The sequence below is a fragment of the Haemaphysalis longicornis genome, unplaced genomic scaffold (genome assembly GCF_048455015.1).
Source record: "Haemaphysalis longicornis isolate Haplotype H1 unplaced genomic scaffold, Haemaphysalis longicornis Haplotype H1 scaffold_6, whole genome shotgun sequence".
Classification (NCBI taxonomy): Eukaryota; Metazoa; Arthropoda; class Arachnida; order Ixodida; family Ixodidae; genus Haemaphysalis; species Haemaphysalis longicornis.
In genome coordinates this window covers 27,282,792-27,310,274 of record NW_027526407.1, presented here as the reverse complement: position 1 = coordinate 27,310,274, position 27,483 = coordinate 27,282,792, and the positions used below count along the sequence as shown (strand labels likewise).

Below are 27,483 nucleotides of genomic sequence, written 5' to 3'. Positions count from 1 at the left end.
GAAATTCGTTGCCCTCCATGGAGAATGGGCCGGTGCCCACGCAGTTCCGACGTTTTTGTCCGGTTTCTTGGTATATGCGTCTGTGCCACCCAGCCCGAAGTGGAATTTCTGCGCACTTGCCGAGAATCCGTTATGATAACGGCTGCTTTGGTTTGTGCACGCTAGTGCCACAGTACCTCGCCTGCTTCTTGCGTTGTGGCTTGTGGCAGGATGGCGCCGATCAGATCTGTCTTCGTCGTCACCACCGCAGCTTTTGCTCGCCATTTATGTTATGTCGCTTGGGAGGCTGCGTCCGTGTAGGCAACCATGGGGAGGGACCCACACTGCAGTGCCTAGAATATACTGGCCACAATATTAAAGGCGGTACACTTATACTTATTGCCATACGGCGGGGGAAAACAAGTTTTTTCTTTCCTTCATGCTTACTGCTGTGGGCTTTGGCCCCGTTGGCCCTTGCCTCGCGTGTTCCCTGGTGAAAGTCGGGATGCATGTTTCTAGTGGATCTTGATGCGACGTTCTCCATTCTTGCGGCATTTTCTTTGGCGGGATAACGTCTGGCGAGTTCCAATCGATTTAAGGACTTTTTTTACCTGTGGAGGTTTTTGCGAGGCGGGCCTTTTGGTTAGACAGATGACCTTCTCGTCGACCGTAGTATGGAGCCCCATGCGGCGTTACCGCGCGCAGCCGGGAAGAACGGCGTGCATCGAAGAGCGCCGGCGTGAGCAGAAGCGGCGACGTCAACGAATGCTACGGAAAGGAGCGATGCTGCGATGCCCGCCGCGATGCCCGTCGGGACCTTGAATACCGGGAGGCGGAAAAGAGGAGATGCCGGCGTGGCTACAATCCCGCTGCAACAGCTAATATTAAACCTAAACATGCAGTGCGAGAGGAAGACACGTGAGTCAGCCACGGCATGTGCAGAGAACACACAACGGCAAATACAGCTTGCACAGCGCCCTAAAAAAGAAAGAAAGAAAAAAAAAAAAAACGCGCGAGCTAGCGGCTCCCATGTAAAAAAGTAAGAAAAATATTTAAAAAATACGGAAAATGGCAGAACGTATAACGCATGGCATGTGGACAATAATGTAGATTTTGGGAAAGTTCCACCTGTAATCGTTATAATAGCGTAACTGGAGATCATTGGTCGAACGAAATTTTTACAAACTAAAAATAAAATAAACAAAACTGGTTGATTCCTCTGTCATAGGAATCAGTAAAACACGAAAGTGAAATGTGCAGCGAAATCTGCAGCTGAGCATGATTTGTGGGCCGGCGGAACTGTCTCATGGGTGTGCTTGGCGAGCTACGTCCTGCTGACGGGTCGCTTCGCAAAGGTGTACTGGCGTCAGCAAACAGCAAACAACAGCAAACAGACGAAAATGCGCGTCCCATTTTTCTGACGCGCCTCTCAGCTTCCCATTGTAAATACGAGCTGAAGCCAGACTCATTTAGGCAGGGTCCTCGGAGGCGTTGCCAAATCACCCCCCTACCCGGCTGGGTAAAATCAAGACAGACTGATAAGTTGCAGTTGCGAAACGACACCAGCGAGGATTGCTGTACTGGATGGGAGCAGTCTGTCTTGATTTTTACCCAGCCGGCCAAACCGCTTCCGCTCACTGACTGGCCAGCGTCACTGTTAATTATTGATAGTGACGCTGGCTAGTCAGTGAGCGGAAGCGGTTTGGCCGGTTGGGTAAAAATCAAGACGGACTGCTCCCATCCAGTACAGCAATCCTCGCTGGTGTCGTTTCGCAACTGCAACTTATCAGTCTGTCTTGATTTTCAATAAAATTGACAGTCGGGCTCGTTGGTTTTGATTCATCGTAAGTAGCGCTTGAAACCGGGCACAGAATGAGAAGACACACACGACGGCGCTAACTCGCAACTGACTTTATTAGGCGTAAACACAAATATATACTCAGAAAGAAAGAACACGTGCCCAGGTCAACCCCGAAAATGCAGTTTGATAAACACAAAGGTCACATAAACAAAGGTCACATGTTTGATAAACGCAAAGGTTGACCTGGGCACGTGTTCTTTCTGAGTATATATTTGTGTTTACGCCTAATAAAGTCAGTTGCGAGTTAGCGCCGTCGTGCGTGTCTTCTCTTCTGTGTCCCGTTTCAAGCGCTACTTACGATGTCTTGATTTTACCTAACCGAACAAACCGCTTCCGCTCACTGACTAGCCAGCGTCGGACAGGGGTCGCCGGGTAGGGGGGTAATTTGGCAACGCCTCTTGGTTTGGCAGGCGGAAATCGCGCGGGACTGCGCGATTTCGTGACCTGCACGCACGAGCGAATAAAGCACAGATTTCCGGCACATTCAGGCAAGTGCAGCCCATTCCGGGATAAAAACTAGGCTGCGCCATTGTTTGCTACTGCGCAGCGCCGCGCGGTCCCCTAGCTGTCACCTTCCACGATGGTGCGAAGCGTTCCGCAGAGCCAGGCCGCCTGCAGGTCCACCTCGAAGACCCGTCCGTCGCCGCTGTGCAGCTTCACGGACGCGACCGGCTCGTCGTGCGTCGACGTTCGCCCGCCGGCTGCGTCCGCCAACGAAGCTTGCTGCTCCTGGAGCGCGGGCGTGGGCGCTTCTTCTGGCGACGGGGACCGGCTGCGCGGTTGACTCAGCTGCTGCATTGTTCCTCGCGTTGTGGCACGTACCCGGCTGGGGGATTGGCCAGGAACCGGGCCTAAGGAGGGCTAATATGCGCCCGCTTAAACAACCGCGAATTAGACACCTTACACAGAGCGCTTTATCACAAGAGAGAAAATTGAAAGTAGAGGTTGGGAGAGAGAAATGAGATTTTTTGTGCCGGAAAAGGTACTGGCAAGAATAAAAGCTAACATGGCAGGCGCCTGGTCTCGGATACGTATACATATGCACGACGAATGGTTGCAGCCACCCAGCTGTGACCGTATCCCAGTCACGACCGGGTTTATAGGTAGCGACCTGCCCATCGCTGCCGACGGCAATGGATCCAGCGTGCCCAAAAATCGGCGTGTAGGGAAGGCGCGCTCCGTCAGGTGGGGCTAAGTTTAGTCCCCCGGCTTCGCTTAGCTCGCAGTGGGGCCGGTGACTGCGCGCATAAGACATAGCGGTCGTACCAATCAATGCCCATTGCACCGGTCCCTACCTATAATACCGGCCAGCAACGAGTAAACACGGCTAAGTTAGAACCGTTTTTTTAGCGATGCAAACGTCAACGTACACAAGTGAATAAATTAATCGCGCCGTCAAGGGGAAGTCCGTGTCCCCCTTTTTAGCGCGATTAATTTATTTAGCAAAGAAGTACCAACGTGCCCAGGATGCAAGTAAACCACACTGCTACCATCTGCGCCTACTCGACTGTATACCATTCTTTATTTCGAACACTTTCGTTCATTTAACCATGCGGAAACTTTGTCGACTTTCGTTTTACATCGAGGAAGTATCTTTTGATGTGAAGCTCGTCTATGCGCGTTCACAGGGAAGGCTCCAGTTTGTACAAACACCCCATCCTGCGCGTGGAAGCGCCGTCATTCTTGCGCGAAAAGGTAATGTTTCTACAACGAAGGTAGCACTAATCGACAGCAACCTTTTCGGTCGGTGGCTGCGGCATTTTCACCATAACTGGAGCGCCCCGTTCAGAGCTGCGCCGGTGTGGCTTGCAAGCCCAAATGGCAAAGTCCTCCGTCAATGCTTGCGGTGAGAACCACGCTTATCTTTGGGATACCTTTTTGGGCCACTGTCCCCGTGCCTAAGCGATCGGTGCCTGGTGAAAACAAGTTGCCTTTGCCGTGCGCCTGCCGGGCTTGCTCAGCTGAACGCAATAGATACCATCGGTTGCGATATGTTCACTGAATGTACGACGCAAAAATATTGCAAGGTCTTTCGGCACATTCTTTCGCAATTGCGTTTCTTTTGGCTGGTTTCGTCAACCTACAATCACTATGATAAAACAGCGCAAACTCAATTGACGGGACGAGAGAAGCCCACAACATTAGCGCTCGTGTTGTGTCCTTCTTTTGCCCCGTTAAGTTTCCGTTGTGCCATGGTAATGAATCTGTATACCAACTAGCCCAGCTCTCGACCTTGTTATAACTGACCACCTCGGCATCGCGCTCACTGCAGCTATTTTTTCTAGAATTACTATTCACATGTGAATAGTGATGCTGCTGTACACTGCCGCCACAGAAGCGGAATGCCAGACTGCGCGGAAAATTTCCCACGCACGCTAGATTTTGTTGTTTTACTCGTGCTATGCATCGTAAGCCAAAGGAAGTTAACCGCGCGCCAAGTGTTTCTTCCATCTCTTCCTTTTTCTTCAGTGCGCGCAAAGTGCCTCTGAGTTCTGTTCATTTTTTCTCTTGCATGCTATACACAGAAACGCGCTGAATATTTCTTTGTTTTAATCTTTCGAATGTACGCACGCTATCGAACGCGTGGAATGCCATGGAACGCGTTAGCGAAGGATAAGCAGCTTTGGAAAGTCGTTTGCGGACGACATTCGGGTGGGTGCGCGTTCGGTGGACGCCGGCCGGGTGCGTGCTTTCGCCAGCCTATAGGCAAGTAACACTCCCGCGTTAAAAACTTTTATCTGATCACGCCGCCGATCCCACAGAAGCTGTGCACTTCCCCCAGTGCGAATCGGCAGACGAAATAACAGCGATGGCGCCGGCCGAGCAAATGCGGATCCGCGTTTGCTCGGCCGGCATGTAATTCCCATGTAATCCCCATGCACTGCATGTAATCCCCATTTCTCGAGAAATGGGGATTATATGCAGTGGCTTCGGAAGAACTAAAAAGAACCAAACAAGCAATAACAAATTCGGCACGCGGAATCGGCGAGCATGGGCAGGTCACTATTGATAAAGCCGGTCGTGATCCCAGTTACACCACAGAACAGGGAGGATGCGAGGCATCGGTGGCGAGGGGAGGAAAGCATCAGCCCCCCACCCCCCATTTTGCGCCTCCTCACGGTGTTGCCATGACAATTAGTACGCCTCCAAGCTCAAGATGGCGGCGACGTTGCTATGGCAATTACAACTCACATTTGCCCGCCCAGGCTCGCCAGGGGAAGATTTGGCGCTGCGACCACAATTAGCCGGGACGCTGGGTTGAAGGCTATAGGATGCCGCCGACTGGCATCGGCGAGGCAGAAGAAAAATACCACGTGACTTTTCTGTTGGCCAATGGCGGGCGGCGCTTGCCGAGGGAAAAAAAAAAGCAAAATACGGAGGAATAAAGGAGCGCGGGTGAGGGCGAAAGGCGGTGAGATCATAGAATGGCGCTACCTTAGTAATTTTAGGGGCCTTATGTGAGATGTATGAGTGGCGCCCTCTGGCTGTGACGTCAGCTTAGGGACTCGCGCTGCTGTCGTCTGCTACACTCCGCTTGTGAGGGGCAGCAGTGTATGGGCTAGAAATCACCCGCTTTGTTGCTTTAGTAGACTAAAATCATAGTTCCAGTAATTCAGTTATTTTTTCCAGCTCCTGACACATCTAAATAATTTCAAGTAGTATCTCCCACGAGTTTGCAACAGACGAAGAGATAGAGAGCAACTTTCTTCAGAGCATCGGTCAGAAGGTCGTGTGTATACCTCGTCCTTTCTAGCTTATTCGCGAGGATCAGCGCTCCGAGCTCCTCGATAAGTATTAAAAATGCGTAGGCTTCCCTGCAGTATTTTTGAGATGCTCTTATGAAGTTCAGTAAAGCTTGATGACGGGCTAGTTGGTGTAGCATTCTTTTGAGGGTAAGTTGCGCTTGTTAAGAACACTGAGACGGACACGGGAAAAAACGTAGACTTTCACGAAAAGACGGCGCTTACCCTCAAAAGAATGCTCTTATGAAGACTCAACAGTCCAATGTTACGTACCAAGCATGCAGCGGGCCCCTCGCATCGCACAGCACGAAATAAAACGGCTGTCTTCTATTTCTTTCGTTGTTGTTTGACTTGTATCAGATGAATGTGCCACGTGGCCAATCCCCCACGTGGCACATACCCACGTGGGGGATTGGCCAGGAATCTCCTCGTCTTCCTTGGAAACGGGGGGAGATGGGCGCGCGCTGCCTGGCCGCTGACATGGCACATACCCACGTGGGGGATTGGCCAGGAATCGGGCGTGAGAAGGGCTAATGCACCCGCTTAAAGGAGTACTGAGGAGGAGGAGGTAGCCTTTATTGTGGCAGGAAGACTCTACGTCAAGTGGGGGAAGGGGAAATAGACGGGGGGGGGGGGGGGGGTTGTAACTTGGGACATCTTAAATGAGTACAGTTCGACCCAAAACAGGTGGGCTCCTTAAGAATGCTGAAGAGGCCGCGTGGGGTGAGGAGAGCAGGCTCACGACTCTAGACTGCTCGCGCTAGACCGCTTTTTAGAGAAAAGTGTGCAATTAAAGCCAGCATGGAGGGTTCCAGTGTACGAGGGTCGATGTAAAGAGAGGCTGTATTTGGAGGAGGCTTGAAGGTTCTGTAGCGCACGAACTTCGGGCAGTGCCAAATTAGGTGCTGGAGATTGGCGGGAGTGGGGGAGGCGCAGAAGGGACATCGAGGCGGTAGAGACGGGGTGTACCATTTCCGGAAGGTCTCAGGGGTAAGGCTAGCATTAGCAAAATATTTGTTTATGAAAATTTCGGCTGATCTTGGGAGCGGGGGCAGGGCGGATAAAAAGCCGGTTGGAGTCAGGGCCTTGAGGCGGTCTTTTTTTTCCTTTTTGTAACGTAGAAGCTGTATCGCTGGTGGTAATGTCTCAGTAGGTGGAGGAGCCAAGTCGGGTAGCAGCGGAGGACTAGAGGTTATACACTCCCGCGCAGCCGAGTGGGCTGCCTGGTTCCCCGGTGATGACCCCTCATGTCCAGGTGACCAGTCGATGCGAACATGAATGCCGCTAGATTTCAGGATGGAGATCTGATGAATGATTTTGTTGGCGATGGTATTTGTCGACGTAGGACATTTTAGAGTCTGTAGGGCTTCGAAAGAGTCTGTCAGGATGCGTATCTGGGAAGGCACGGAGGAGTCAAAGTCAAACATGAGGTAGTCTATGGCTTGAACAATAGCATGGAGTTCCGCTTCGAGGATGGTAGCACATGGAATATTAACACGAAATTTCAAAGCTGAGATCCGCTCTAGCAATCAAGTACAACGACAACACAAATAGGTGTCTGTGCATGGCACATACCCACGTGGGGGATTGGCCAGGAATCGGGCGTGAGAAGGGCTAATGCACCCGCTTAAAGGAGTACTGACATGAAATTTCAAAGCTCAGATCCGCTCTAGCAATCAAGTACAACGACAACACAAATAGGTGTCTGTGAATAAATGCATCTTTCTTTCTTTGTAGTTGTGTGTGTGTGTGTGTGTGTGTGTGTGATCTCTCTTTCGCGAACATTACCGAACCGCGCAAATTCAACTCCTGCATTCGCACTTTCACATTCTTCCCCTCGGGGAAATGCGGGGAAATTTTTTCTGTGCCCCACGTGTTAAATTTTCTGCACCTTCACAAACCTATTATTAGGAGGTCTGGGTTGGGAGGCTCACAAAGATAGTGTGGATATTTTCTTCAGGTTGTATGGCATACATTCCCTTCTTCGCAAATTAGCTTTCGTTACGGCTGCGTGCAAGAAGGTGCATATCCGCAGCGTCGTTGTTTATTCACATCCAAATACAATGATAAAGTTTGTGCTACGCCACCGCGGTCGCGCCCCAGACAACGTTGTCCAGAGTACTCGAAGGCGGCTTTTGTGCTCCGAATTTCTATCGTAACCATTGTTATCACAACGACCTGACTCTCAACGCCTGCACTGATAACATGATTACGGTGTTGAAGACATGATATACTCGCTAACTAAAGCAATAAATAGTATACGTGCATATATTACAAGAATCGAAACTGATCAATATTTCCAGGCAGCTCTTTATTGGTTTCCAACCCTTCGAGGCGCAAAGAACAAATCCTATTCTACTCAGCATGGCGTTCTATGAATTGAAGAAAATTACTCTTACTCTCTTGTACTGGACTGAGGACCCGGCGACTAACCAGCTCGATTTCCTTGTTCAATGAAGTTTTCTCCTCCTCCTCCTCCTAGTCCTCCTACTCTTGAGTGAAGTTTTCATATATAGCTGTGGGAAATGTACAGAAATGACGTCCCTCCAGGTCTGAACAAACATATTGTTACTTTATCGTAGACGTGACTCGTTTTGCTCAATAAACCTCCATGCTGGTTATAAGCCTGGTACAAAACCAGCCTATACACACAGTGGGTTATTTGGAACTCAGCCTACAGTTTTTGCAGCCCATAGTGCATGTCGGCATACTGTCATGCCATGACAACGTAAAGCGATGTGATACAATACTTTCGAGCATTCGGCAAGGTTGCAAAAACTGTTTTAACTTGCATATATGATTACCGGTGATCGTAATGCTTTCTGTCAAAGCCGACAGCCCTGAAGGCCTACAATTTGTTTTGGTTATGTATTTTTGCTGTTGTCGCTTACTAGCAGCCGACTATTCTCTTTTTTCGAAATATTGCTTAATACAGAAGCTGACGCCTAGCTCAGAATCTTCGCGCTCCGCACAGGACCGGCTTCGCAACGAATGGGGCGACGCCGGCAATGTTTCTTCCGTAGCAGTATCGAAAACAATACTTTAACTCACACCTGGGAAGTGTATGCGGTTTTAAGCCTATTATTATGACGGAACGTTACGCACACGCAAATTATTCTGCGGACAAGCATCAGACGTCGACTGAGCGCTAAGAAACAGCATGGGAGAGCGAGCCTGAGCGAAGCAGACGACAAATGCGAGAATCCCTAAGCCGACTTCACGGAGGCGCACTTCGCAGCGCCGCCCGTGTTCGCGCTCACCGCCAATAGAACCGGAGGTAGTGAAGGAAAATTGAGATATCTACCGGCGAGGAAAAAAAAAAAAAAAAAAAAAGAAGAGCAGAAAATGGTGCAAGCAAAGATCATGCAGAAAAGCAAGCAATGGATGGCAGAAATACGGAAGGACAAAAGCGCATCCAAGAAGTTGTGGAACCATGTAAAATGAGCTCAAGAAACGACATCCATCAATAATTTTTGATTGATGGAAGGAGAAACATTTAGAAGGTGAGCCCGCGTTGGCGCATATTCATGGAGTGATTAGTGAGAAGTTCAGGGAAATGGTGGTAGGGAAGCCTGCACCGATAACATCAGTGCCCCAGAATACTGCGGAAAGGGAAGTAAGTTTGAGCAACCTTGATTGAAAAATTACACCATCTTCCCGTGGGGGAACCCTGATGAGGATGCGAAGCATCGTGGCGGTTCCGTGTGGTTCCATTGTGTTGCCGTTATGTTGAGTGATCTGGTTTTTACTAGCACCAGAGGGAATTCCGCGTCCGGGTCCACACCGGTGGCAACGGCACGCAAGTGCTGTTGTGTTACGGTGAGTAGGCGGTGGTTCTCGAGGCGCCGAAACTCGTCCATCATGTTCTTGTCCATGTTGTCTCTGTGGTAGAATCGGTAGTCTCCGTCAGCTTTGGTGAGGTAAAGGTTGTTGACATTGGTGCACCAGCTGAGAGCAATGTACACGCCCTCCTCTTCGCAGCTTTGTTGTTGTTGTTGTTGCGCCTTTAGGTATGGCACATACCCAATCAGGGGATCGGCCAATCAACAGAGGATGGTTAAAATGAATGGATTTCTTTTCTAATCACGCGACTTTTAGGAAAGATAATTTAGACCGGTTTGAAAAATTTTTGAGAAAAAAGGGGGAAAAAAATCCTGAAAAATCAAAGCGAGGGTGACCAATCGCAATCATAAAGAGAATCGTTTTGAATTTTCAATGTAGCGCAGGAGGGCAGAGCATACATCCCGGCGGCAGAACCCCGTTTCGGAAGCCCCGAACGATAGAATAGCCGGAACTGTTAGGGATACCCCCAAACTGTTAAGTGGCACCTCCAGGGACTGACGTCTGACTCGAGAAAAACGTCGGCATGTCAAAAGGAAGTGATCGACAGACTCGTCTTCGTTGCAATAGCTGCACAGAGCTGTTGGCGCCAGACGAGACCTGTGCAAATACCTATTTAACTTGGGTACTCGACAACGTAAGGCTGTAATAATCACCTCTAAGTTGCGTGAAGGGCACCATTCAGGTTTGTCTTCTCGTTCTTCTTCTTCTTCGGCGGTTCCCCTACGGGAAGATGACGACGGTGGTTGAACGCGAACCTATCTCGTGATGGATTCTTTGGTTGGCCAATCCCTAGGGGCATCCTGCCACAATCAGCATCAGAGGCGCTGCGGACGGGGCTGGTTGAGCTGCAAGGCGCGTGGTGCTTCCCGCCACAGCTTTCCCACGGGAAATTCAGCATCCCCCTCTAAAGTTTTCAGTTCGTCGTTTCCGTTGACGTTCAGCTTCGCGTGCCTTCGTTGTATCAGTAGCTTCTTGACATAGTTTGAATGAGTCAAGGACATAAGGCGCGTTCGTAGCACTTGCTCCTGTCCCGGATTTGTAGCGTAGTGGGAAGAGCACCGCGTACCTCCCGTTGCGGCCAGAGAGTCGTGGGATCGAAACCGGGCGCCGCTAACTATTTCTTTTTTTATAGTGTAGTATCGCGGAGCTGTGGGTGTAAGGAGGAGAGTTGCGCATGCGCAGTGAGCGTGTGGACGGCACCGCCATCAACGACGGAGGACCAGGCGAGCCTAAGAAATGCTACGCATTTAAAAAAAAGCAGAGCAAAAGGCTTCCCCCCACACAGCAGTGGGCCCGGACGGAATACCAATGCAGCTGATAAACCTGCTTGGACCTAAAAGTAAGGCGTCGTTTATGAGGGCAATAGATAAGGTGATGCAAACCAAACAAATACTGGAGGATTGACTAGAAAGTAGGATGAGCTTAATTTATAAAGGCAGAGTCAACAATGCCAGCGTTGATTCATGCAGACCATTCACAGTAACGTCAGTGATGTATAGATACGTAATTCAGGCGATAAAATCAGAAATTCAAGCATGGATGGAAGAAAATGAAATCCTCGGGGAACTGCAGAATGGATTTAGACAAGGCAGGCCATTGGGTGATAATTTGTTCGTAGTTACACAGTGCATTGAAATTGCGAAAGCGCAGAATAGGCCATTATGGGTTACGTTCTTTGACATAAAGGGGCACATGACAACGTAAACAGAGAACTGCTGCTGAGAATGCTGAAACTCCAGGGATTAGATGACGAGTTAATACAGTTCCATATAGCGATCTATAATAGAGTGCAGCTAGTTGACATGGGAAGAGCAGAAATGACAGCGGGTCAACAGCCATCGGGGATTGAAACGAGGATGTCCTTAGAGCCGAATACGGTTCATGCTTCACGTGGCCAGACTAGAAAAGAAACTAAGTCAATTAGGGGTCACCCTAACGCTTACGTTGCGAGGCGAAGTGGTGCAGCAGCGTATTCCGGGAATGCTATATGCAGACTACATTGTTCTTTTAGCTGATAACCAGACCGATATGCAACGCTTGCCATGATGTGAAGCGCAAAAAAAAAAAAATCGGATGAAGAAACAGAGCAGACGAGGGGATAACATCCAAATACTTTATTCGGCTACGCATTTGCTTATATTCCCTAGGAAAAGAGAGGGCGAGGAAGAAGGATCGTACACATACACAGGTGATAACAATAATAGATATGTTGACAGCACGTTTTCCCGAAAGCTCATTTCGCTATTGTACAGAGCAATTGAGGTATCACTTACACAGTCACTCGCTCTCTTCCTGATGTAATACGCTTCGGCTAATTACCTCGCCTCCCTGTTCTTGCTCTTGTTTAGTATTTTTATCTCATTGAACCATGGCTCACAGCCGCAGGCACGAAATTAAAGGGAGTGGGCAAATGTGCTCCGCTATCTTGTCCAAGCGACAATTCACGTTCCCTGGCTCTCTCGTTGACGCAACGGCAGGATTCCGTACACAACACCCACAGCACAATGGACGTGGCGATTTGAGTTTTTTTTTTTGTCACATGCCTTCTTCCTGTGTCCACCCGGTATGCGCGAATACAGGCGCGCAAGTTTACACGGGGCAGGTAACGCAAGGGTGATCCCGTATCTTTCGGCGACCTTTTTCATGTTGTGGGACACTGTGTGCATAAGCAAAAGCCACGGTAAAACATTTCAGTTCCCTGAGGGCACCCCTCACTGGTCCGGATAGTTTCTCCTCCTCCTCGAATGCGAAAATTTCTTCCTGCGTTCATATATGTCCAGCTTTTAATGCTGCCCGTTCTGTCTGTTTTTCCTGGGCTTTTCAGTGGCTTAGACAACAATTTTATACCTCCTTTTGCAAGAAGAGGCTTTTTTTGTGCTGTCCGATAGCTGACAAAAACATAAATAAATAAATAATGATGTTTTCTTCTTCCTCTGTTTCCGTCGAATGGCGGCAGTGGTGGTCAGACCTGGGACTGACGTCTGGTAGATTCTGACAAATCTCGAGAAATACAAGTAGATTTGGAGATTTGGAGAATGGTATGGCCTTGGGATAATTTTTTCGGTTTTGAAGCATATAAACGTGGGAGATGATATTTTACAGGGCGTTAAGCCGGCATACCACGAACGGTTGGTGCAGCTCACAATTAACAAAAAGTGCCATAGTGTGCATTCTAGTGCGGTCTTCAGTAATAAACATTTGGAAACGTCAACGCCTTAATGTCCGCCCCATACGTGGTTATATGTATTTCATACGGCGGTAAGCACATGGAATATTAGATGAAGCGCGGTAGAACCGCTGAGTGATGAACTACGCTGTTATAACTGTGTTTGGGGCACTCGTGAACAGATTTAATGCGCACTTATGTGCATTTACCGCCTGCTAACCTGCAGCCCGCAACAAGCTGCTCGTACATCACAGCAGCATGTAATCCGCTCGCTTACTGCGGACTTTTCAAGTTGCAGTAACCAGAGCTTCCTATCCGAAAAAAAAAAAAAAGAGAAGAGAAGAAAAATCCGCCGGAGACTTTTTTGAACACAACCTTCCCAGCTGTGTCAACCTGCGCTCGTCATTGCTGACGAGCGCAGGTTGACACAGCTGGGAAGGTCGACCGACATCAGCATCCCAGTTATATTTGGAGGCTTCCCCCTACCCGAGATAATATCTCTGTATGACTTCGTTGCAGTATGTAGTAGATACTTACGCAAATAAAGTTATGGCATACGTTTTCGCAAAGGTGTGCTCACGGCCGCCGAGGGCGGTCGGCACAGCGGGACCGAGCCAGGGTTGCGGGGGTCTGCTGCGGCTGGCGCATGCGCTCGCCCGAACACAATGATGGACACAAAATGATGGTGTATGCGTGGTCTTCGGAAAAGAAACAGAAACTATGTGTCAGAATGCCAGGGTATCCATCTAAACCTAGAGGGAAATATTTGGCTTCCAGAAGCCCTAAGATTTAAGGGTAGCACAGCGAGAGATATCTTCAAGGCTGTCGAGGCGACGAAAAGAAGATTAGAATACTGGTGGACGAAAAGTAGAGAGGGGAATATTGCCTAGGACAGCCACCACCTGTAACAGAGAAAATAAGTATTTGGTGCCTAATAAGCTTTTTGTGCGTGCCCTAAGAGCAGCGCTACTAATAAACGAAGAGTGTAGAACATAGGTATATTAGTTTCTTTTGTTTTTTTCGTAAGATGATGCATCACCCCGCTAAAAAGTGGGTACCACTATCAATAATAATAATCAATAATAATAATTCTTGAATACGGTAATATCATTTCGTCCCCATTCACAAAACAGCAAATCACGAAACTGGAAGGAATACAAAGGAAAGCCATGAGGTTCATCTACAACAGGTACAGACATACAGATTCTCCGACTGAACTAATTAAAAACACTGGCTTACTTACTCTTATGAATAGAACAAGGTTAGCACGTGTGAAATTTATGCGTGAATTAATCTATGGTCATCTAAACATTGATGTATCCGCCTATCTCACGCTTGACCTAACCAGAACAACACGCCAAAAACACCCAATGAGACTTAACGAATACTCCTTCAACACTAACTGCTTTAAGTACTCATTCTTTCCTATGGCCACTAATGAATGGAATAAACTGGATCCGAGTATTTCCAGCACTACCGAACTAGCGAAGTTTCTAACCCTTGTCGAAAATGAACTTTGTATTATGCAAGCGGAATCACTTGGTTGATTCTCATTTGTGTGTACATTGTACTAGCGAAGTATCATGTTATCATATTTTTTCTTTATTCAATATTTAGTACTGAATCCAGGAGAAGGGGAAATACTCTGTTGATTCTTGAATATGTTTCTGTTTTTCAGTGTGTATATATTTGCCCTTACTTGAGGTAGTTTCTTATTATTGTATTTTCTTTTTGTTGTGTTTCTTGATGCATATGCCAATGTGACAACCATTATTCAAGGCGGTGCATTTATTTTCTTCCAACGACTTTTCTTTACACTAATGTTTTATTCCTCCCTTGATCTGAAAATGTTAAATGACCCGATTCTGTTAGTTTCATTCTGTACTTTATCACGAGGTATGTGTCTCTATTGTGTACTTATTCGAATTTTTATGTTCACGCCCTTCCTGCTAAAATCCCTAATGGGATTGGCAGCATGTCAAAATAAATAAATAAATAATAATAATAATAATAATAATAACAACAACAACAACAATAATAATAATGGAAACTTTGCCTGCAACTGCTTCACGCCACAGTTACCGGCTACAATGACGAGCAGCCTTTACTCTTCAAATAGTGTGGTGATCAGCTCAAAACGTTGGCTCAGCTGAGCGGGGGACCTTGTTGTTGTCTACAGCACCAGCAATTTTGAGGTGCCCATGTAACTCCTTCCTCTTTGGGGAGAACTTGGTTTCAGTTGCTTTGTGTTATTAATCTTTCGCACTTTTTGCGGCATGAGGTACACTTTAAATGCCTCTGCAGTTTGTGGCATGCGGCGAGCTTGTGCCTTAGCGACATGCACCGCATGCCGCGGTAAAAGCGAGAGCTGCTTGGCTGTAGCGTTCGCGGAAAACACGGTCGTTCTTGGAGCCATTAGTTTGAACATGCGCAATAAAGGGTGATCATTTCATATATCGTACCATGTTATAAAGCTTAGTGACGCTTTTTTTTTTGCTGTGGCAAAAGAATATTCGCATGTCCCAGTTTTGCTTGTTCATTGTTTTGGAGGGTTTCACTCGTATACATTTTTGTTTTTAAATACGCATGTGCCTTACAAAACATGGTTTATTATTGAAGCTGTTGCAAACAGCGAACATACGGCCGAGTCAAACATAAAGTAAATCCTGAGAAGCTAGTTTTGTCTAGCTTTGTCGACCACGCCGCCGCTAATTTGGCGTTCGCCAGGGAGTAAGCCCACTACCTTCTTCTAGTACACTGTACCCAGTGATGTGACCCCAAAAGTGGCACGCACATTGAAATAGGAAGTGCAATTCGTTGTAATGGTGGGCACAGTGCCTCATCAGAGAAAAACCGCGGCAATCCAAGAGGAAGTGCTCTGATTTGACCAATGCCCCATGTCCCCACGCCACGAGATCAAATGAAGACCAGCCAATGATGTGCCCTCTAGAACAACATGGCTCGGAGCCACGTAGTGATTGAGGATTGCGTGGCCAGGAATCAGCAAGGCTATCACCGTCATCCACGGGCAGCAAGCGATCACTCTCATCACATTGCTCATCCGCATCACAATCCTCACCTTGCCTCAACCGGGGGGCGATGTCACAGGACACATGGACGGACAGTGCCCTATGGCACCATGACCCACCAACGATGGCGACGGAGAAGTGGCTGGCGCGCAGCCTGTGCAGGCACTGTCATGGCCGACATCTTGTACAACCCAACCTCAGTTATGGCTCGTCTAGTCTGTCCTGTCACCATGTAACAATATTTACCGAGACAAGAGATTTAACGAGAAAAAAGATCCCATCAAACCTCAATGTACAACGAGAGAAAGGTCCAAGCAAGTGAAGGGAAAACCCAATTAGCCAGAAGACGCAACGAGAATGGAGATCTTCGACAGATGATACAATCGGTCACCGAGATGAAAGATACAGTTGAGCCTCATCCAATGAGACAGACAATCATGTGCAGCCTGAATATTCGCCCAGATGAAAAAAACCGGAATGTGTGCTACCCTTACAGGGTATTTTTAAACTCTGGAGGATCTATCAAAACCTGACAAAAAAAAATTACGCCCACCTCCCCTCGCGGGAACCCTGGTGTGATGCGACGCTGAAGGGGGTTCCATTGGCGTCGCATCAAGCAATCGTCGGGTATGGCAAGAGAGCAAGCGCAATTGAAAGCGCGGACGACCGTCGACTGAGAGACCGGCCGAGCGCGGCAGTCCGCTTCTATGCACAGCGTGCCCGAATGAGAGGAGACCGCGGAGAGAGAGTGCGGCACATGCGCACAGTGTGCAGCCGCATGCAGCGCCGCGCGCGGCACCTCGCGCAGCGCGACTGCAGATGTTGGGAGAGAGTGTTCGCTATCGGAGAGAGGAGAGGAGGCGAGCGGAGGAGAGACGCAGCTGTGCGGACGCGGACGACGGACGCACGCAGGACAGGGCCGCTGGCAAGAGATGCTCCTCTCAGCGTTGCATCTAAAACTTTTTCTTGCACACAACCCTTCAATGGTAGAATGCATGTTTATCACAACATATTCCCAAAAGCCTGTGAAAAGCCACTCTGCCAATTATTAGAATTCTTGTGCCCATATGACATTGGACTCCATTTCTACACGGTCCGAGTGAGCCACTGCCACACTTCAAGGAAAATCCCACTCAGCCTTGGAATGTGACAGAACCAACACACCTGAATAATTCTTCCTTTGCTCAATTGCTGGCCCACATGGACTCTTTATGGGAACAAAGGGGTTCCGGTCACCTGCATAAGGCCACCCTGTTCCCAAGAGCAACAAAGATTCTAACAAGCCTTCCATGTGAGACCTTGCATCTCTGCGACCTCATTGAAAGACTAATTGACCTCGAATATTCACAGTTCAATCCATCACAAACACTTGTCTGCCCAAATGTTGGCGCGCATGACGTGGGTCCTTCCTTGGGTCATTAACCGCTTGTTACCCATACCATCATGGAACCCCACATTATAATAATAATAATCTTTATTTTGCGGAAACGAATTGCCCTGGATGGCCCGCACGGCTAGACAGAAAGGCTGAAAGCCCGTACGCAGGTGCGCCTGCTAGCCTTGCCACTGCTAGCCTGCTAGTGTATGTCACAGTGGCTGATTTGCACAAGGTCTTCGACTGTGTGCACCAGGCAACTATCCCTGAAGAGCTGGCAGAAACCCACTAAAGCAAGCATACCCGAACTTGGGTCTGCCATACCCAGCAATGTGGGCCCAATCAACTCGATGATTTTCATTCCATTGGGACAACTGAAACATACAGTACTATCTGGGCATAGGAGTACCGCAATGTTCCGTCCTTGGCCTTGTCTTATTTGGTCTCGCAGTGGCTGCCATCTGTCAGCAACTCATATACGAAATGTCGGCCAAGCTCGCCATTTATGCCAACGACATTACCATCTGGGTTAAGGCTCGAAGAAGGACTAGCTTCAAGCAGTCATTACGAATCGTGAAGCCAAACTGCACTTTGTTGGTCAAGAAATAGCCTGCCAGAAAACCAAGCTGTTTTCAGTGTACAGAAGAAGCAAGCCCCCTCATCTGTTAGACTGCGCGTTGCTACAGCATCGGCCACCTGCAAACCTGTCCGCCTACTTTGCATTCACTTTGGCAGCTGCACTAGCCAGACTATATGGTTCAATAACCTCAAAGAGCAATGAAAACCTGTAGTACACTTTACAAATTGTGTTTAAAACAAGTGTGGCGGTGCTCAGTGCAAAACTTGCAGGACCATGATCCATGCGGTTGCCGTCATCCCTCTAGCCTACGGTGCACCGTCAGGCTTCAACAACACTCGCCTCAAAATCACACAGACATTGCATCCCACTGCTCCCAAGGATTACTGCGCTCCATTGCCACGCAAAGATGGCCTTGGAAACAGCTGCTGCCCTTCCACCTATCCAAGCAATCCTGACCGAAAACAAGGAGGAAGCCATTTCCAAAAGGTCTCGCACAGCAGGGCCTACCATTCCCTGACTCGGACGCCCAGAGTACAATGAAGACTCCCGACCTCGCTATACCTGCAGCACGATGGGCTCGGCTGAGAGTCACTTCGACTACCCGTCAAAACCAGTGCAACCCGTTACTCTGCACTTGCCGCCTCCAAAATCTTCACTGTTCTGGTTTGAGTGGAGGGATTGACATTTACACCGATGCGCATGACAGGCAAGCACTGTAGTGCCTGGGCCAGCCAAGCACTACAATGACCTGCCGTGCCTATCTGGATCATCATATACGGTATCGGAGCAATCCACCCCTTTAGAAGCTGAACTATTTGCCACCATATGCACTCCCAACATCCGTAGTTGCGACGCATCCCAGCTTGTTGCATCCTCACAGATTCCTTTGAAACCACGCACCTGCCTGGGTCTTCCCAAATGCTTCAATAATGGGAACTCTAGGGGATGCTTGCTGCTTCTCTGCTACAATGCTTCCACACCACGAGTCCCTCCCAACATCTCTGCAGCCCACCTGGACCTCTCCCGCTCGGAGATCTCTCGCACAGCTTCCTCCACCAACCTTCCTGTCCGCCAGGTCCCCCACACGGACACGATGCCTCGTAATGGGACAACTGTTGCACCGACTGCAGGGCCGAGGGACCCAGGGGCACTGGGAATCGGTGCACGCCCCCAGCTCTATGTATCGCCTGAGGCAGGAGAAGCCGACAGGCAGCGTTACTGAGACCCTTAAAGGGGTCCTGAAATACCTTCCGCCGATGCGTGGATGTGCATGTAACCAAATAAAGCAATGTATTAGCAATCTCCTCCCGAAAGAATTTTGTTGAAGCGATGAGTATTAGCTGAGAATTCGTAAATCAAAAACCGCGCATTATCGTCGCGCCGCGTTTCCTCCTCCTTTCAACTTACTCTCCGCTGTTGACGCCGAGCGAGCCTTCCCTCCCATGATGCTGCGCTCCTCGGCGGTGACGTACTTCCACTATTGCGCTGCCGTCTGCTACGGGCAAGCTTTGTTGACACCATGAATCCCGCACACCGCTCAAGGCTGGAAAAGCTAACGAAAAATCTGGCCCCATGTGTGCGGCGGCCTGGCCTTGCCCCTTCGCGGTGTACGTTGCTGAAGTTCATATCGGCGGCGCGTGACTTTTTATCGGCGGCGAACTCGCAGCCGCACGGGGAGGATCCTGCGCTCGCTCCCTTGGGGCCCTATTCTCGACTGCACAAATTGCCGGCAATTTAGGCAATTTTCCGGAAGTCTTTTCTGATTGGCTTTCAATTTTGGTCACGTGCTTCCGGCTGACAAAGCGGTTGTGTGTGGTGTAGTCATTTTGACGTTTCATGTCGTCAACGGACACTAGTTCTAAAGTTTGCCTTATTTCTCGTTACTAAAGGCGCATAATTCTTGGCCGGCAATGAAAAACCAGACAAAATGCGGCGGACATGACAACGTAAGCCTGTCTTTGCTATTCAACAACAATACTGCTTGTAATACACATCCCCTCTGTGATTGGCTGAGAAGGCGTGACGTAATTTAAACAGTTCGCGGGAACGATTACGTCATGCATTGGCAACTTCAGCCTGCGTAAAAGTGACGTAATGCTACGTAACAGCATGAAAATGGCGGTTGTTTTTGTCGCAAAATACAAGCAAAATAGGGCACAATATTGCCCCGGCTTACGGCGCCGCGAAATGTGCGGTAATTTGCAGCAGGCGCAGTTTCGCATGCGCGCTGTTTAAAGCATGTTTCCTACCGAAACAAATTATAGTTTCAACTGCTTCCAAGTCAGCGATCATGCGACATACAAATAACATGCAGTATTTTGCTTTTATGTTTGGCAATGAAATAAAAAATATTTGTTTGGCGTAACCGCAACATAAGAGGGCAGTACAAGCCTCTCCATGACAAAGAGAACCCAATGCATGGCATTTGTCCATACTTCTCCTAGTAAGCTTGTTGGGTCACATGATCGAACTCAAGAGAAAAATAACAATGAAAAGTGACTTTTTAGTTCATTACAGCGCTGATTGCAGTCGAGCTTGACGAATGAGTGAATCGGTGACATCGGTGTGCTCCGCGGTTATCAGGCGTAGCGCTTCGCTGCTCTTATGTGTCATAGAAGCGATAGTCGTGGCCGTCTTTTTCTGTGATCACGCCATAAACTTGTAACATAGCAGCAGACGATGGCGGGGCGGCGGTGGCGGCAGGGAAGGTGATAACGCAACAAAGCTTGCATTGAAGCAGAGCGCCCAGCTATGTTAATAAAAGCGATTGAAAGAAATAAATAGATACGGTAAAAAAATTGTGTGATGTTCTTTAGCTCGACATCCGCCTTTCGCTCGCTTTTGGATCAACGTTACTCGATCGCCTTGTGGTGTTGGCGCCAAGTCTGACCTCCAGAAATGTGTTTTTCTTGTCAGCCTCAGCTACCGTCTTAATTTTTATAGTACATGCCAAGTGTTTTTATATCTTTCTTGCACAATATTTGATACCTTGGTAGCGATCGTTATGAGTGACTCGTCAAATTACACTGCATGTCGTCATAGCTATAGGTGCAGCACGTCACTGATTGCTTACGTCGTGCTTACGCAAAAAAACATGGGCGAAATGCCGGCAATTTGTGCAGTCGAGAATAGGGCCCTTGGATGCACAGCGCACTGTTCATCCAAAAAGCGCCGTATCAGATGTGGCCCCGCTGGTGCCGGGTCTTATTTTGTGGCCGTGGTAATTCCTGCCGGCGGCATGTGAAAAAGACATTTTAAACCGATGCAGAACCCATGCACAAAACGCCAGTTCAGCTTGGGGCGGCGCGTGGTGGAGAGCGGCAACGTTGGCAAAACATGCTCCGCCACGGCTCTGAGCTTCCTCGCGCTGGGGCGAGGTTGTCCTGGCAACAAGGCACAAACTAGAGTGAACTAGAATTAGAGTGAACTAGAATACTTGGGTAGTGGAAAAAGCGGCCGCCGCCGAGTGAGGCACTTCGTGTCAACCCCGCGCGGTGGCGCTCGCGTGCCCCGCCCGAGCGCTTTTTCGCCTCGGGTAGCGGCGGGTAGGCGTGCGTTGGGGCATTCTCCGAGGGGCTACAGTTCTTTTTCGTGTAAAAACCGTTGATAATGCTATTAATGTACCAGGGTTTTTATGGGAAAGGTAGCTACGTCGTGTATTTACTGTTTGCTCATTTCTTCATCCCATTTAGCCAACCGAGCAGACCGCGCCGTGCTTTAGCAATCGAGCTCGTTATCATGCCGATATTTTTTTCTTCCTTGTTTGATGATTTTGCTACCGTATTGTGTCAACTGAGGAAAGAATGGCGTGCTTTAGGCTGGCCAGCATACGTCACTTCTGATTTTTTTCTTTATTTTTTTGCTAATTTTTCTATCAAGATCTGCATACCGAGCAAACTGCGTCGTGCGTACGCAAACTTTCCCGTTTTCTTTTTTCAAATTTGACCCATGCAGCACGCATGACAGATGTCTTAAAACTTCAGTTAAGTCAACGAAAAGAGCGCAAATACAGGATTCGCAACCGCAATTCTCGGAAAAGCACCAAGTCACACGGCATAATTTTATTGTGTGATCATTTTATTTATTAAATAAACATAATTTTATTGCGCGTGCGTGTGCGCGCGCGTGTGTGCGTCCGTGCGTGCATGCGTGCGTGTATGCGTTCGCGCGTGCGCGCTCGGCGTGTGTGTGTGCGCGCTTGTGTGTGTGTGCGTGTGTGTGTGCGTGCGCGTGTGTGTGCGTGCGTGCGCGTACGTGCGTGCCTGCGTGTGTGTGTGTACACACACACACACACACACACACACATACACACACACACACACACACACACACACACACACACACACACACACACACACACACACACACAAATTTACATAAGCCTGAGCCCGCCAGACTGTTTCTAAATATCAGCCCGCGTCCGACAGAGTATGAGCCCGAAAAAAATCGTCCGTTTCAATCTAGAGCGAGTATATATACAGATATATCGCATTTAATTTTCTTAAACTTGGACCGAGCTTGGTACACACACACACACACACACACACACACACACACACACACACACACACATATATATATATATATATATATATATATATATATATATATATATATATATATATATATATATATATATATATATATATATATATAGAAAATAAGGGTTGGCAGTCAAGAAAACCTCGGAAAGCAAAGGGGAGTTGTGGTGGGTCATAGAAACAGATGAATTTTTGTAGTCAGAAAGAAAGTGGTGAAAAAATGTCCGCCGGATGGGATCCGAACCCACGACCTCCAGAATACCGGTCTGCACCACTTTCGCACCAGACCGGTATTCTGGAGGTCGTGCGTTCGGATCCCACCCGGCGGGCATTTTTTCAACACTTTCTTTCTGACTCAAAAAATTCTTCATGTGTTTCTATGACCCACCACAACCTCCCCTTTGCTCCGGAAATACCCCAACTAGACTTTCATTTTAAAACAGCTACTTCTAGAAGGACATTGGTGGCGAACTTTATAAGTGAAACACCATATGTATTTGTTTTTTTTTCATGTTTTTTTTTCTTCTGCTGCCTTTCCGGGTTTTTTTTTTTTTCACGCTGCTAACTACATTTTTTCCACTGCACTTCCCAATTAGGACATTTGGCTACCTGTTTCTTTTTTGTTTACTTTCAATCACATGCTTGATTGCCGACTCTCTTCTCACGTTCCATGTACCTGCTGCCCGAGCATATGGAACGTGGAAAGTAGTTTTTTTTAACGCTGCAAATTGGATTTTCTTAAATAAAAAAAATTGGCTTTTAGCCCCGTTCATTTATTTTATATTGGCTTTAAACCTGCCATAGCCTTGCTGGAGCGGGTATTGTTCCCCACGTTATTTTTCTTTATTCTTGGGGGGAGGGGGAGGGGGGGGAACACGGAATTTTAAAAGGAATTAAAAAGGTTTTCTTGACTGCCAACCCTTATTTTCTGTCTTATTTCACAGAGCCCCTCATTTCCCATTTTCTGATTCGCTATATATATATATATATATATATATATATCCTGACATAGAAAATATTTTTTGAGTATAGTATCAGCGAAAGATATTTTTAACGGCGCCGCAGTGACCTGGCACTTTGATTTTTTCGTTTTTCATTTAAGCTAAGTGACAAATGCGGAAACTTTTTGGCATCAACCATCACGAAGACACTGCATGCATGCGCTCGGGCAAGCACGTCCCAAAATATTTTTGTTGAAGCCCGAGCCTGGCCCGGGCCCGAGAAAATGCGTGCTACCTGGCCCGGGCCCTTGCAGTGCACTTATTCACGCAACACACACGATAAGTTTTAAAAACTTCACTCAAGTCAGCGAAAAGCATCAACATTCGCAACCGTACGTAGTTCTAAGAAAATCACCACATGGCACACTTTATCGCGCGATCATTTTAAAAGTGCACAGTTCATTGGAACGCTGGTTACCCATTAACGTAAAATAATTAGCGCTTTAGAAATGCACAAGTTCATGAAATGTACTGCCCACGTCTTGCAGACGTAAGATAATTATGAACAGTTAGGAACTCAACAAATAAAAGCAGGGTAAAACAAATCGCAAATGTAAAATATTTCTAGCAATCACATAAATTTATTAGGGGTGCAGTCCGACCCCACAATACTGCACAATCCTTTCAAACTGCATGAGCCATGGCCCTTCCGCAATTATAAAGACCGTCGCACGCATAACACCCTGTCCGTATTACCAATAAAAGACAGAATCAAGAACACTTAAGGATCAATGCAGTGCCTGCAAGGCTCCTCTTGTAATTACACACAAAAAAGACCATGTGCAGCGGTTAAAAAACGTCAAAACACAGCGTGAATAGCCGAACAGCAGCGTAGCGGCACGTCGATCAACGCGCGCCGCTTCGGGATCTCCTCGGGCGGGGCACACCAGCGCCACGCGCGGCGGTTAACACGTTTGGCTTCAAGGGCGCCGTGGGGAGCAGCCGCCGCTTTTTCCACTACCCAAGTATTCTAGTTCACTCTAACTAGAATAAGGGAGTGTCCCGAGCGGCGGCGCCGAGCCACTCCGGTTGGCGTCGACACCGCGAGGTGGCGCGACTGCGCCCTTTCGCAGCTGGTCTGGCGCAGTGAGACTACGCGTCTGCCCTTGCACTATCATGTTCTCGCGTTCTCTTTCGGCTTTCAAAGGCATTCAGAAGCTAACCAAGATTCTAAACGGTCAAACGTAATTTTTGCTTTACTTACTGCTGCTCCAGGTCGAGCAAAAGACCTGCGACCTCGATGTGGTGAGCCGTTCTGGTTGCAGGCACTTTAGTTCCGCTATCGGCGATTTTGGTTCACCCCGAGCTTTATATCTGGCGCGGGCACTTCTGAATGTCAATGAACTGTCCCTTGTGTTCTCCGCAACCCGCCGAATACTGCCTGATGAACGATAATTACTTACTTTTCGCGAACTGGCAGGTGTCCATCATGGACTGTCAGTCGCTGCACAGGGCAGAGCATCGCGGTTCTAAAAACGCGTCATTGCTCGTATAGCAGCATTTAAGAGCGACAATTTTTTTAGCCGAGGTGTTGCAGTAAACTCTGATGTATTATTCGGCGCATGTGCGCAAATAAGCACGCTGACCCCCCTCACCCCCAATCTCCTAAAAGGAAGTTTAGACCCGCCGCATAGCACAAAAACGAAACTAACTGCTGCTTGCTTGCCAATATGGTATGGAGTCTTTACTGTTTTTTGAGAGATCAAGGGTGCTATCATGGCGAAAGGCAAATTATTTTGTAGTTATTTCTTGTTATAATTACTAGAGAAAAAGAACAGTAACTAATGTTAACACTTACATGCAATGCTATATGTTAAGCAAAGTTGTGTACAGCTAATGACCCAGCTTCACCTTTTTCAAACCCGATTACAATTTTTATAATATACATACAGTGAACGAGACAGAACAGATTACCTTTCAGTGTGCTGTCATGTTTATTTCGCAATTTGGTCCAGTACTATGGGCATTTACCTAGTTTAGCATACTTTGCAGATTGCCGTCTTTTTGCGTTGCTTCTGTTGATGCTTTGATGTAGAAGTGAATGCGGGTCGTGAGGTAAAACGCACCTCTTCCGCAACAGCCTTACAATGATCACTGCACCCAAGTTCCCACTGCTGCTTAGCCTTCACCACACTCAAAATGTCAAGGATGCTATCCCAATGAAGCTCAAGAACACTGAAGCATTCAGTGAACGCGTTCTCCCTGTTTAGCACAAACCGGTGCAGAACGGCCTGTACACAAAGTGGAGCATGCACACTGCAGCCGACGATTCTGTGAGGGGCTTGTCCTAATAGTTCCAAATACGTTTCCCCATTCAGTCAGGACGCATCTGTTAACAATTTCCCACACAATTCGACGCACAATGTAAATTCTGTACTCAACCAGGCACTCTATGGCACATAATATGGGAGTGCGTCAAGAACGCAGACCTCCCATCTCCTTTTCCTTCCCCTACTCCTGAGCAGTGGGACATGTTGCTGTCCAGCTCCCTTTCTCAAGATCAACTTCTGCTGGTCGAGAGGGCCAGTCGAGCCGGGACGGCACATGGTTACCTGAAATGAGGAACCGACCCACCTAAAAGCTCGATAAAAAAAAAGCTTTGTCTCTCTCTCCTGCCGGCGCAAATTGCGCTTCCACTTTTTTCGAACCTCTTCGACTCTTGGGGCGGCGAACAAAGACGCCTTTGGAGCGCCCTGATAGCCGGCGTGACAGCCTGGGCCAAACAGTGCGCATCAGTCCTTCTTTTCACCATCTTCCTCACATGCTGGTCCTTGACGAAATGCACTCTCTCACTGTTTTGAAAAACACGTCAGAACCTCCGCACCGATTCCACCGAACGCACGTGCACCCACCGCCTTCAAAGTTCTACGTTTCGTCTGGTCTGAGGGTTGCGGCGACGCGTCGTTACGGCGTTTTGGAGACGGAAACACGCTGCGGCGACAGCGCGGGCGCGGCTGACCGGCTGCGAGATCGTGCACGAGCGCCCCTAGCCACCCTAGCGGTGGTCGACGGCGAGCGGCACGCCGAAAGCAACGCCGTCTCCGCCCGCTCGGGCCACTCCCCTATTCTAGTTCACTCTAGCACAAACCGCTCTAGAAGTCAGTTACGGTTGCGTGATCCCGGTTCAGCTTGGTGCCCCACCTCGCGGCATATGGGCACTGCAGGCATACTACTCACTCCCATTTGGAAGTGCGAGATGCGTTTGGCATTACAGGAGGCGATGGTGAGAGTGTTGTGGACGCCTTTGTTTCGCGATGAAATGCGACGTTGTGCTTCTGCGGGTGGATAGTGCTTCCCATGGTCTGGATTATCTTTCTCAAGCGGCGTACGACTCAACCTCGCATGGGGTATGTGCAGTGTGCGTGGCTAAAAGCCATCTCGGCTTGTGCGCCAGAGTTAAGTGACTTGCTGTTCGTCCCCGCAAACCGCGCGCGAGGTGAGTGCCGAATTTACGAGGGGTAGGAGGAGGCAACCCATCGTCTGTCAATCGCGGTTCGGACTTGCAACGCATGTTGTGACGTTGTGTTCGTTCGAAACGCATCTCTGGATTGTTTGGAAGGTGAATAAAATGTATGCGTCAAACCCGGGCATTCGGCTCAGGGCGTTCTCTGCGATTGCAAGAAAGAAGTGCCACGGGGCTTCAACGCTTTCTTTATGGAACGTACTCAAGTAAGAGAATATTCATGTCGTGTTATGGCCCTGTTGCATTCAATACAAACGGTTAAGCGTTTGTTTACACTTGTTTCGTTTGTCGTAAAATGTCCAAGCACTGCGGCACTCCGCTGGCAGATCAGCCGGCGAGCCGACGCTGAGCAGACGACTCATCTCTTTGCCGGAAGTGCGTGAAAAAGCCGCCCAATAGCAGGATGTCTAGCTCATGACGAACATCTGGGAATCGATGATGTAGACATGTGAAGATGGCGGCGTCCAAAAACACGAAGGAAAGGGTGAGAAAAAAGCGACAAACTTTGCAACAAAAGTGTGAGCTTCCGCTGCGCGTAAAGGAGTAATACTTGGCACAGATGATGTTGACGACCCAATCTAACGATTGCGCTAGTAAATTTAGTGTGCTCAAAACGCCTTTCAGGGCCCCTTTAATCCACTTCCACATTTGGGGGGGGTCTCTGGTAACAGGTAAATCGCTGGTGCGAAAAAGTTCACATCTGGGGGTTTCACACGTAGAAGCTACACCTGGGGTTTGAGGCATGCCGTGGGGGAAGGCTCCGGATCAATTTTGACCCTGAGGGGATCTTTAACATGCACTGAAATCTCAAAACACGCGCCTTTTGGAAAAGCAGCCACTGCAGCCGGGCTCGAATCCACGTTGTTGGGCTCAGCAGCACAACCCAAGGAGGCGGCTTCAAT

The 27,483-nt window shown here is 48.4% G+C and overlaps 1 long non-coding RNA gene across 2 annotated transcripts in view; it reads left to right on the top strand.

Moving 5' to 3' along the window:
• The window catches only part of LOC144142345 (uncharacterized), a 72,596-nt gene that overhangs the window by 19,431 nt on the left and 25,682 nt on the right, over positions 1-27,483 (top strand). The gene's annotated exons all lie outside the window — the stretch shown is intronic.